The sequence below is a fragment of the Triticum aestivum genome, chromosome 6D (genome assembly GCF_018294505.1).
Source record: "Triticum aestivum cultivar Chinese Spring chromosome 6D, IWGSC CS RefSeq v2.1, whole genome shotgun sequence".
Classification (NCBI taxonomy): Eukaryota; Viridiplantae; Streptophyta; class Magnoliopsida; order Poales; family Poaceae; genus Triticum; species Triticum aestivum.
Window position 1 is genome coordinate 71,385,799 of NC_057811.1, and position 12,479 is coordinate 71,398,277.

A 12,479-nucleotide genomic window follows, 5' to 3' on the forward strand; every position below is an offset into this window, starting at 1 on the left:
GCTCCTTTGATCTCCATCTTCGGGGCACCATGATCATCTTCGTCACCGGCATGACACCATGATCTCCATCATTGTGTCTTCATGAAGTCGTCACGCCAACGATTACTTCTACTTCTATGGCTAACGCGTTTAGCAACAAAGTAAAGTAATTTACATGGCGTTATTCAATGACACGCAGGTCATGCAAAATAATAAAGACAACTCCTATGGCTCCTGCCGGTTGTCATACTCATCGACATGCAAGTCGTGATTCCTATTACAAGAATATGATCAATCTCATACATCACATATATCATTCATCACATCTTCTGGCCATATCACATCACATAGCACTTGCTGCAAAAACAAGTTAGACGTCCTCTAATTGTTGTTGCAAGTTTTTACGTGGTTTGTAGGTTTCTAGCAAGAACGTTTCTTACCTACGTATGACCACAACGTGATTTGCCAATTTCTATTTACCCTTCATAAGGACCCTTTTCATCGAATCCGTTCCGACTAAAGTAGGAGAGACAGACACCCGCTAGCCACCTTATGCAACTAGTGCATGTCAGTCGGTGGAACCTGTCTCACGTAAGCGTACGTGTAAGGTCGGTCCGGGCCGCTTCATCCTACAATGCCGCCGAAACAAGAAACGACTAGTAGCGGCAAGAAGAATTGGCAAACTCAACGCCCACAACTGCTTTGTGTTCTACTCGTGCATAGTAACTACGCATAGGCCTGGCTCATGATGCCACTGTTGGGAATCGTAGCATAATTTAAAATTTTCCTACGCTCACCAAGATGCATCTATGGAGTCTACTAGCAACGAGGGGAAAGGAGTGCATCTACATACCCTTGTAGATCGCGAGCGGAAGCGTTCCAATGAACGTGGATGACGGAGTCGTACTCGCCGTGATCCAAATCACCGATGACCGAGTGCCGAACGGACGGCACCTCCGCGTTCAACACACGTACGGTGCAGCGACGTCTCCTCCTTCTTGATCCAGCAAGGGGGAAGGAGAGGTTGATGGAGATCCAGCAGCACGACAGCGTGGTGGTGGATGTAGCGGGTCTCCAGCAGGGCTTCGCCGAGCTTCTGCGAGAGAGAGAGAGGTGTTGCAGGGGAGGAGGGAGGCGCCCAAGGCTGTAGGTTGCTACCCTCCCTCCCCCCTTTATATAGGCCCCTGGGGGGGGCGCCAGCCCTGGGAGATGGGATCTCCAAGGGGGGCGGCGGCCAAGGGGGGAAGGGGTTGCCTTGCCCCCCAAGGCAAGGGGGAAGCTCCCCCCCAGGGTTCCCAACCCTAGGCGCATGGGGGGAGGCCCAAGGGGGGCGCCCCAGACCACTAAGGGCTGGTTCCCTTCCACTTTCAGCCCACGGGGCCCTCCGGGATAGGTGGCCCCACCCGGTGGACCCCCGGGACCCTTCCGGTGGTCCCGGTACAATACCGGTAACCCCCGAAACTTTCCCGGTGGCCGAAACTTGACTTCCTATATATAATTCTTCACCTCCGGACCATTCCGGAACCTCTCGTGACGTCCGGGATCTCATCCGGGACTCCGAACAACTTTCAGGTTTCCGCATACATATATCTCTACAACCCTAGCGTCACCGGACCTTAAGTGTGTAGACCCTACGGGTTCGGGAGACATGCAGACATGACCGAGACGCCTCTCCGGTCAATAACCAACAGCGGGATCTGGATACCCATGTTGGCTCCCACATGTTCCACGATGATCTCATCGGATGAACCACGGTGTCGAGGATTCAATCAATCCGTATGCAATTCCCTTTGTCAATCGGTATGTTACTTGCCCGAGATTCGATCGTCGGTATCCCAATACCTTGTTCAATCTCGTTACCGGCAAGTCTCTTTACTCGTACCGCAATGCATGATCCCGTGACTAACGCCTTAGTCACATTGAGCTCATTATGATGATGCATTACCGAGTGGGCCCAGAGATACCTCTCCGTCACACGGAGTGACAAATCCCAGTCTCGATCCGTGCCAACCCAACAGACACTTTCGGAGATACCCGTAATGCACCTTTATAGTCACCCAGTTACGTTGTGACGTTTGGCACACCCAAAGCACTCCTACGGTATCCGGGAGTTGCACGATCTCATGGTCTAAGGAAAAGATACTTGACATTGGAAAAGCTCTAGCAAACGAAACTACACGATCTTTTATGCTATGCTTAGGATTGGGTCTTGTCCATCACATCATTCTCCTAATGATGTGATCCCGTTATCAATGACATCCAATGTCCATAGTCAGGAAACCATGACTATCTGTTGATCAACGAGCTAGTCAACTAGAGGCTTACTAGGGACACGTTGTGGTCTATGTATTCACACATGTATTACGATTTCCGGACAATACAATTATAGCATGAATAATAGACAATTACCATGAACAAAGAAATATAATAATAACCATTTATTATTGCCTCTAGGGCATATTTCCAACAAAAGGTTGCATATTCATGTCACTTTTGTGTTGCGCTCAATTTAAAAAAAATCTATGTTGTACATGGACTATCATATTTATAAATCTGAACCAAATGGCTAAATCTGTAAGGCTTCACATGGACTATCTCATCTACAATTTTTTGGTAGCTCAAATCTATAAATCTGAACTACGATTAATCTACAAATGGTGTGAGACAGGACATCAAAAACTCAGAACTAAATAGCTGCATCTGGACATCCAAACATCTGAACAAAAGGGCCTATGACGTAAGCCAATTAAAATGAATGGAGAGGGATGGGGTTGCACATCTAGACTAGCTCACCTTGAGGTTCTGAAGTGGGGACGGCGGGGTAGAAGAGTAGTGTCGCCGGCGGCAAGGGTCGGCTGCTGGAAGGTTGAGGCGGCGGGGGAGAATGATGACTCGTAGTGTCACGGCTCGAGGACCAGACAATAGTCGGGGTGGTGACGAGGTCGCCGGACGAAGTTCACCGGCGACGAGAGATAGCGGCGTCGGGACGGTGTCGCTAGTGGCTAGGGTTGATGAGCGACGAGTGGCTGAAGACAGAGGATAATGGGGATCGGGATTATTTTGAGATTGTCCACCGAAAGAGGTAAGGGCACTTCGGGGTGGCATTTGATCATAAATAAGGCCAACTCCAGGAATCCCGATTTTGGTATCGACGAAATGGCCGCTCCAACTTTCTATACATGGATCCTGCTTCGATCTGGAAAGCCAGCTTCCTGGAGCCAGGCCATTCAGGCCAGCTCCGCTCACGGATTCGTGGAAGCTGGGAGCTGGCGAGCTACCGAAGATGCCCTAATTGTTAGAAGCCTAACAGGTTATCTCATGCAGGAAGACTCACTCTTCTCAATTTTTTCTTTGTTTCTATCCATGTTTATTATCTGCCAAATATGCTTTTAAACAAGTCCACTATTAACAAACTCACTTCTATTGTTAGGAAATTCTGCTGGACAGGTATGGATAATCGTAATGATTGATAACCTATTTGTTTTAGAGCTTCGGATGATATTTGTAAACCTATGCATAAAGGTGGGCTTGGCATAAGAGATTTATATATGATGAACAAGTCCATGCTTGCAAGGATGGCTTGGAGAATTATTAAGAACCCTGATTCCTTAATTACTAAAACTGTCAAATCCAAGTACTTCCATAACTCTACTATTTGGTCACTCAATACTCCTGTTCCAAAGTCTACTTTCTGGTCTTCTATTAATATTACCTTTCATTCACAAGGCTAATCAAACTCAGATTGCATGCTAATGGTAATTCCTGCATTTAGACTACTCCTTGGTGCAAAGGTTGGGAAAATATTTATGATCACCTTAAACCTAATTTAAATAGGCATTGTCCCAAGATGGTTAGCGATCTATGGAAACCTAATAGAAATCCTGGGATGGGGATAAAACTAGCACATTCTTTGATGAGGTTTCTAAAAAGCAATGGTTTAAATACTACTATCATTAATACTAGCATGGATGATGTTTTATGTTGGATTCGCACTCCTAATGTTGAATGTACTACTAAAAGTGCATATAAACCTCTATTGGAGGAGGTTCAAGCTGGAAGTCAAGTTTGAAATAATACTATCTCGGAGCCTGTAATTAATATACTTAATCTAGTGTGGAAAATCAAGACTTTGGCTCCTAGGGTCAAGACTTTTGCTTGGAGAATATTAAGAAGGGCTCTGGCTACATGACTGAGGGGGTCCATGTATTCATCTCATATTAAAAAGAATGTTATAGAGGTGACAATTTTGAAATAGATCTACATCTCTTTTTTCATTGCAATTTCTCCAGAGCCATATAGTTTAAATTCGATCTCAAGGTAAACGAGTTAAATCCTAATCTTCACCCTACATATGTGATACAAATGATCCTATCCTCTCATCATGCTGAGTTAAACCTAGATATTATTTTTACATTGCTATGGAATATTTGGAAAGCTAGAAATGATATTCTTTTTATCAAGAAAATATGGAGTCTTATGCACGTAATCTATGCTACAAAAGCGATGTTAAATGCAGGAGTATTAGTAGAAAAGGAAGAGGTCAATACACAATTAATCAGTAATAATGTTTCTTCCTTTTTGGAGAAAAATTCCCAGACTCAAACTGCAGGTCCAACAATTTACACTGATGTTGCTCACAACCTAGACATGGATATGGATGACGCAGGGATTGTAATACTTCTGAAGGATGAGTTAATTAATCATACTATTTTTGTTCAAGCTTCTGCAAAAAACGTGTCCTTTGTTGTGCAGGTTGAAGCGCTTGGATTAGCTCTTGCAGCAAAAATAGTAAAAGCTTTGGGATGGAACTCTGCCACCTTTTTCTCCGAATGCAGGAACCTAGTTGAAGTGGTGAAGGAAAGGAACTTGTTGGAAAAGCCAGGGCATTCGAGAATCAGACCAGTTCTTGCGGAATTTCTTAATGACTCCTCTCAGCTAAGTTCATGCAGGATCAAGTGCGTTCCTAGAACAGGGAATGTCATTGCCCACTCACTAGCAAAGAAAGCTTATATACAGAGATCTTCTACAAGTTTTTCTGTCTTATATGCAAACAATCTGCCAATTGTAAGGCTAAACAAGCAGTGTAATCATGATGATTGTTGTACACTGTTTGGGTTGCTAATAAATAAAATCTAAAAGAGGGTTTTGTTTGCCAAAAAAAAATCATGATGAAGAAATTGAGATGCCAGTGAGATGTTATTTACACGCTGTAGAGAAAGTCTTCCTCGCTGCTGCTCGATGGGTCAGCTTTTTTATGTTTTTCGGTCGTCTTTTCTAGTGGTTTACTGTTTTAGAAAAACAATATCAGTTTTCTTCAGTTATAATTTTTAAAAACTGGTAAAAAGAGAAAAGACTCCATGATTTTGATAAAAGTTCGTTTTTTTAAATCACAAATAAAAAATGTTTCTGAATTTGAAAGAGTTTGTGAATTCATAAAAGGTCACCAACTCATAGAATAGATTGTATTAAAAAAATAGAAAATTCAAAAAAGTTAAAGAATAAAAAACATGAAAATTGGTTCACCAAATCGAAAATGGTGCAAGAATTGAAAAATTGTTTGCCATTTTTGAAAAAACTCATGGATTATTATTTTTCTTTTCCAAGAAAGTAATATGAAAGAAGGAAAAGATGAAAAAAGTAAATAAAAATAAAAAACAGCACAAAAAAAAGAAACTTGAGCAAAAGCTTCTAGAAGTTCACAAAACTGGCAGGAAGTTTTCACAAGCTTCCAATAGCCGCACGCGGCAAATAAATGCGGGAGCTCCTAGTCAGCGTCTTCGGCGCCCACGCTACCGTGCTGTTGGCCGGCCCAAAACGGGGGTTTGACTGAAAGGAATAAACTGGTAAAAATGGCATCGGCGACAGGATCCGAACCAGCGTCCTTTTGTTCGGCAGTAAATTGCGCTAAGCACCTGGCCAGTTAGCTAGATCTGATAGCTAACATCCTTTTCCTTCTTTTATTCATTCTTCTTTTCGTTTTTTGTTTTTCCATTTTTCGTTTTCTATTTCTTTTTTTTCCTTATATCATGATTATTTTTCTCAAATTAGTGAACTCTTCTCAAGTCGATGAAATTTATTCATTTTCCGATGAACTCTTTCCAAATTCGATAAAATTTGAAAAGAAGTTCATCGGATTTGGAAAAAGTTCATAAATTTTTCAAAAAAGTTCATCAGATTTGGAAAAAGTTCATTCGATTTAATAAAAAGTTACTCAAATTTGAAAAAAAAGTTCATTGATTTAAAAAAAAGTTCATCAAACTTGAAAAGAGTTCATCGAATTTGTTAAAAAATTCATAAAAAATGGAAATAGTTCATCAAATATGAAAAAAAGTTCATCAAATTTGAAAAAGGTTCATCTATTTTTAAAAAAAACTTCATCAAACTTTAAAAAATTTATCGAATTTGATAAAAAATCAAAATAGGAAAAAGTTCATCAAATTTAAAAAGTTTATCCAATTTGAAAAATCTTCATCAAATTAGAAATAAGTTCATTGATTTTGAAAAAAGTTCAAAATTTGAAAACTTTTCATCGATTTTCATATAAAAAACGCAAAAATAGAGAACGATCAACTTAGAAAAAAAGAATTAAAAAATACGCATTTAAAAAGAACAAAAAAAGAAAACCCAACTACAAACCTCCCAGGCAGTGACCACGGACTGGGAAAAAACCCGGTTTTGGAAGCTTCTGGAAGCTTCCCAAAACAGGGGATTCCCGTGGCTGTAGAGAACAAAGAAAATAAAACGAGTTATATATCATTAGTATTTCAATGGCGTAATGGTTACTGTCATCGTAGAAGAAAGAATGATTCAACTCTAGATGGGCCGGCCCAGCGTGGGGGCGTTATTGGCGCCCGTTAGCAAATTGCCCTATAACTGGCGCCTGCAGCGCCTAATAGGGTTTGCCAATAAATGCACCTTGGCTGAAGGTGCCCTTCGCCAACGACACAGTCTGGGCCAGCCCACAGTCGGGTTTCGTTGTTTCTTCTCTTTTTCTCTCTCTCTTTTTTATTTTTTTCTTTTTCTTTTTTATTTGTGTTTCTATTTCTTTTCTTTCCTTTTATTTTAATTTTTCTTTTCTTTGTTTTCTTTCTCTCTCTTGTTTTGGGTATTATATAAAAGTGTGTGTATTACAAAAATGTTCATTGTATATTAAGAAAATGTTCATTATTTACTACCAAAAAGTTCATCATGCATTATAAAATTTTCATCAGATATTAAGATTTTTTTTCAATTAACACTACAAATGTTCACCGTGTATTTATTTTCTTTCAGCGTATATATTAGAAAAATATTCAATATGTATTCACAAATTGTTCAACGTACATTACATAAATTTTCAATGCTATTAAAAAATCAATGTACTTACAAAGTGTTCAATGTGTATTCAAAATTTATTCAATGTACATTACATAATGTTTAATGCGTATTTGAAATTTGTTCAACGTATATATTCATATTTCCAAAATATTCGTAAATAAGAACCGAGCAAAAAAGTGAGCGCTGCATAAAGCGGGGCTACAATGTTTCTACATTCCGTTTTTTATGTTGCAAATTGGCTGGCCCAATTGAATGGCCCCTGTGCGAAACCAGAGCTTCTTGACGCACACGGGTGTCCTATACTTCCAAAACCGGGTACAAATTCGAACGTTATTGGGCCAACCCATTACTATCCTAACGATTGATAGGTGTGCACTTTGTAGGAAAATACATATTTCTGACATTATAAGCTATGATTAGGGTTTGCCACAATTTAACACTGAAGCCCAACATGCGTGAAAAAACAGCAGCCGAAAAGTGAACATGATACCCCAAAACAACAATGGCCCAATAACACAGGAGAACAGGCTATTGAGAAACAAGCACGCCGCACGAGCCAGTGCACAAAAAAAATGTAATTTGTCTAGAAACACGAAAATACGAATCTTAAAGCTTTGATCGAACTGTGCTGGTGTTAGGTGAGAGATATCTAATTTTCATCTTGACGAGGATTAACAAATCTGACTTTTAATAATATCTAATAGACGGTGTCAATTCTCAGTTACTAGATGTAATAAAAAAGTTAATGCACTAGCATCATATCGATCTCAGCTTTCTTAGAGCATCTACAGCCGGACTTGGCAAATCCAGGCCCTCAAATGCCCGCGGACGCGCCTGGACGCGTCCGCGGACAGTGACCGGGCACTCTTCAAATCGCGCCGTCCACATCCGTGTCTCTCATATCCGAACCCTTACATCCATACTATAGCATGCAACATCGATCAAACTACGTAGATCAACTCCGGACATAGAAATTGATCAATAGTTCTCCAAAAGATCCACCAAAGGTCACACAAATGACGGACAACTATATACTCACTAGTGCAGAACCGGCCTTTATCACCGGTTCGTAAGGGCCTTTAGTGCCGGTTTTGCAACCGGCACTATAGAGTGGAGACTAAAGCCCCCCCTTTAGTACCGGTTTGGCACGAACCGGCGCTAACGTGCCACCACGTGGCACGAGCCAGGCCCGGGTGCGTGTAGGACATTAGTACCGGTTGGTAACACCAACCGGTACTAAATGTTTGGGTGTGTTTTGGTTTTAATTTTTATTTTTCCTTTAGTTTTGTGTTTTTAATTTAATTTAGTGATTGTTTTACATTATAATGAGTTGTTAAATCATTAGGTGAAAGTACCGCAGATTAGTTTCGACTGGATGCATGTGGATCCTAGCTAAGTGATCAAGTATATGCCATATCCATATTACTTGATCACTTAGTGATCTTAAGTAATATGGATATGGCATATACTTGATCACTTAGTGATCTAAGTACTATGGATATGGCATATACTTGATCACTTAGCTAGGATCCATCCAGTTGAAACTAATATGCGGTTTCTTTCATAAATGATATAATAACTCATCATCATCATCATATTATAAGCGTTCATAACACCACAAAAGCAAATCACTCTTTGAGATTAAGTTCAGGACGAAGAACACGAACACGCATGAGAGGACAACAAGTACTAAGAGTATGATAACTAGCTAAATCACTCCTGCTGCTCTCTCTCAGGTAAAATAGCATAGAACATGTATAGCTCTCCTGATTCATCATATTGGAGCATGCAGATGAACTTGTCTCCTAATCGTGGGCTGCGGTTCTGATTGCTGCCCCCTAGTACTTCTCTGCGATCGTTAACAATTTTGCTCCAATCTTTCACTATTAAGCATTCATCGCTTTCAGAAATCCTGAATGCACCCATGTGCACTGTAGGATATCTTGGCCGTAAGCTAACAATTGACATGCGACCTTTAGTCTCGATCCACTGAGGCACAACTGTCATCAGGAGTCCCTGTTGAAGAACATCGTATAGTAATTAATATACTTAGCAATGAAAGTTTAGCTTAAAAAATAATGTATGCAAAAGATGCACTGAGGACTAATAGTAAAAATCTTACCATCTTTCCTAAATACATGTGACCGTAGTTCAATACGATCACTATTGGTCGCACGTTTTGAGTACTAAGATTTTCAAATTCAGGAAAATGATTTCTCTTAACAGTATCAAGATCCTCAAGCCATGAAACATAATGACTTATCTCCTCGCAGTTTAGTTCAGCTCCGGGACAGTAGTAGGTCCTGTCTACCAAGCGCCGGACATGTTTGCTTGAATGGAAATAAGCTGTCAATAGAAATTAGTTGTGAACTATTTTTGAATAAATAATATCAAAGACATAAATATGGTTGAGAAACTCACATAATGGTAGAACTGGAGGCGTCTGCACATCGACCCAGATGTCTCTATTACCTTCAATATCATCTTCCGGACGAATATCAAAGGTGATAACCATATCAGGCTCAAATGCATAAGCCTTGCATAGTGCTTGCCAAGTTTTGCATTCAAAATAGGTGTACGTGTCTGCATTGTATAATTTGACGTTGAAAGTATAACCATGCTCGGTCTTCAGGTAAACTCTCTTTACCTCCATAGTTTCCATAGCACTGAAACCTATCTTATCCAAGACAAAAATTCTTGCATGGCAGGGGATGCGCTAGTAGAATAGTGAAAATTTAAAATTATAAGTTGAAGCAAATGAAGCATATATAAGTCATGCTTAATTACGAAAAAAGACTTGTCGTTGTGACTTACTGTATCCACTTCGAAGGTCTCATCCAGCTTGATGCTGAAGCGCCTATCATCAACAAGGAAATTTCTGTCGCACAGGCCGCGCTGGTCTTCACAGAATTCGCACTTAATGAAATCTTTTTCGTCGTCAGACGACATTTCCTATGTTCATATAGGTGAAACATTAAACACTTACTAGTTCTATTAATTCAACTAATTCAACTAATTCAACTACTTCTATTAGTTCAACTAGTTCTATTAATTCAACTAATTCAACTAAGCATTTAATAAAAATAAACGTGTTCTATTAATTTTCTTACTAAAATAAAGTAGCTAGTTCCATATAGTAATATTTTAATTAGATCATCAAATCTCAGATATCTAAATTTTCTTACTAAAAATAAACTAGTTCTATTAATTCAACTAAGAATTTACTAAAAATAAACTAGTTCTATTAATTTTCTTACTAAAATATATAAAGTAGCTATATATATAGTAATATTTTAATTAGATCATCAAATCTCATATACCTAAATTTTCTTACTAAAAATAAACTAGTTCTACTAATTCAACTAGTTCAACTAAGCATTTACTAAAAATAAACTAGTTATATTAATTCAACTAGTTTAAATAATCTCATATACCTAAATTTTCTTACTAAAAATAAACTTGTTCTATTAATTTTCATACTAAAAATAAACTAGTTATATTAATTCAACTAGTTCAAATCTCATATATATACCTAATTAATATCTAGCTAATTCATCTAAAATTGACATTAATATTTAACATCTTTTCCATATAATTCATCTAACATTAACATTCTAACATTCTTATCTACGTAATTTATCTAACATTAATCTAAACAACAGAAAACAGAAAATAAGTAAAAACAATATGTGTGTGTGTGTTGTGTGTGTGTGTACGAGCGGGGGCGGCGGCATACGGGCGGCGGCGCGAGACGGCGATGCGACGGGGACGGCGCGACGACGAGCGGCAGGCCGGGGGCGACGGCGCGATCGAGACGGCGACGTGGTACGGGGCGGCGGCGACGGGCGGCGGGGGCGACGGCGGTGACGGCGACGACGGGCGGTGAGGGCGACGGCGACGACGAGCGGCGGGGGCGACGGCGCGCGGCGGGGGCGGCGGCGATGTCGCGCGAAGTAGTTGGAGAAGAAGTGGTGGTCGATGAAACTGAATTTTTCGTAAGTGCCATATATATAGGAGGGGCCTTTAGTACCGGTTGGAGCCACCAACCAACCGGTACTAAAGTCCAATTTTCGCGAGGCCAAGGGGCGGGAAACTGCCCCTTTAGTACCGGTTCATGGCTCCAACCAGTACTAAAGGGGCCCCCCTTTAGTACCGGTTGGAGCCACGACCCGGTACTAAAGGTGTGCGCTGGCGCAGGGGCGGTGCGGGCAAGTTTAGTCCCACCTCGCTAGCCGAGGGGCGCCCGCACCAGTTTAAAAGCACCGGCGCGGCTGCTGTCTCGAACTCCTCTCTATAGCAGGCTTCTGGGCCTAACTCTGGTGCGCTGCCCGTTGAGCCTGCTGGCCCTTCTGGGCCTGTATTTGCAAACCCTAGGGTTGGCAGGCCCAGCGGGCAGCACCCCAAAATTTTTTATATAATTTTCTTCTATTTATTTCCGAGTAATTTTTTTGCTGTATTTAGTTTCTTTGTGAATATAAAAAAATTATATAGTTTTTTTCTTTTCTGCATTATTTATTTTCTGCTATTCATTTTGTAGTGATTTTCAATTTCACCATCATTTAGCTCTCTAAACAAATCGGTAAATGACTGAAAAACAGCAAATGATGTCAGAACGTGTTGGAAATTGATGACGTCGCTTTGAATGATGCATACTGAACGCAAAAATAGGCTGGAGTTCAAATAAGTTTAAAAAACATTGAAGTGCCCGTGTAACAGATGAGTTCTCGTCCGAAACCCTGATACTCCGAAAGAGATTGTCCAGTTTGTACACGAGGTGCGTCCAGTTTTCGCCGTGACCCTCTCTACTCTTTTGCACATGCTATGCGGGCGAAATGATGATACCATGCCAAGTTCCAACATTTTCAGAGTTCATTTTGTAGTGATTTTCAATTTCACCGTCATTTAGCTCTCTAAACAAATCGGTAAATGACTGAAAAACAGCAAATGATGTCAGAACGTGTTGGAAATTGATGACGTCGCTTTGAATGATGCATACTGAACGCAAAAATAGGCTGGAGTTCAAATAAGTTTAAAAAACATTGAAGTGCCCGTGTAACAGATGAGTTCTCGTCCGAAACCCTGATACTCCGAAAGAGATTGTCCAGTTTGTACACGAGGTGCGTCCAGTTTTCGCCGTGACCCTCTCTACTCTTTTGCACATGCTATGCGGGCGAAATGATGAT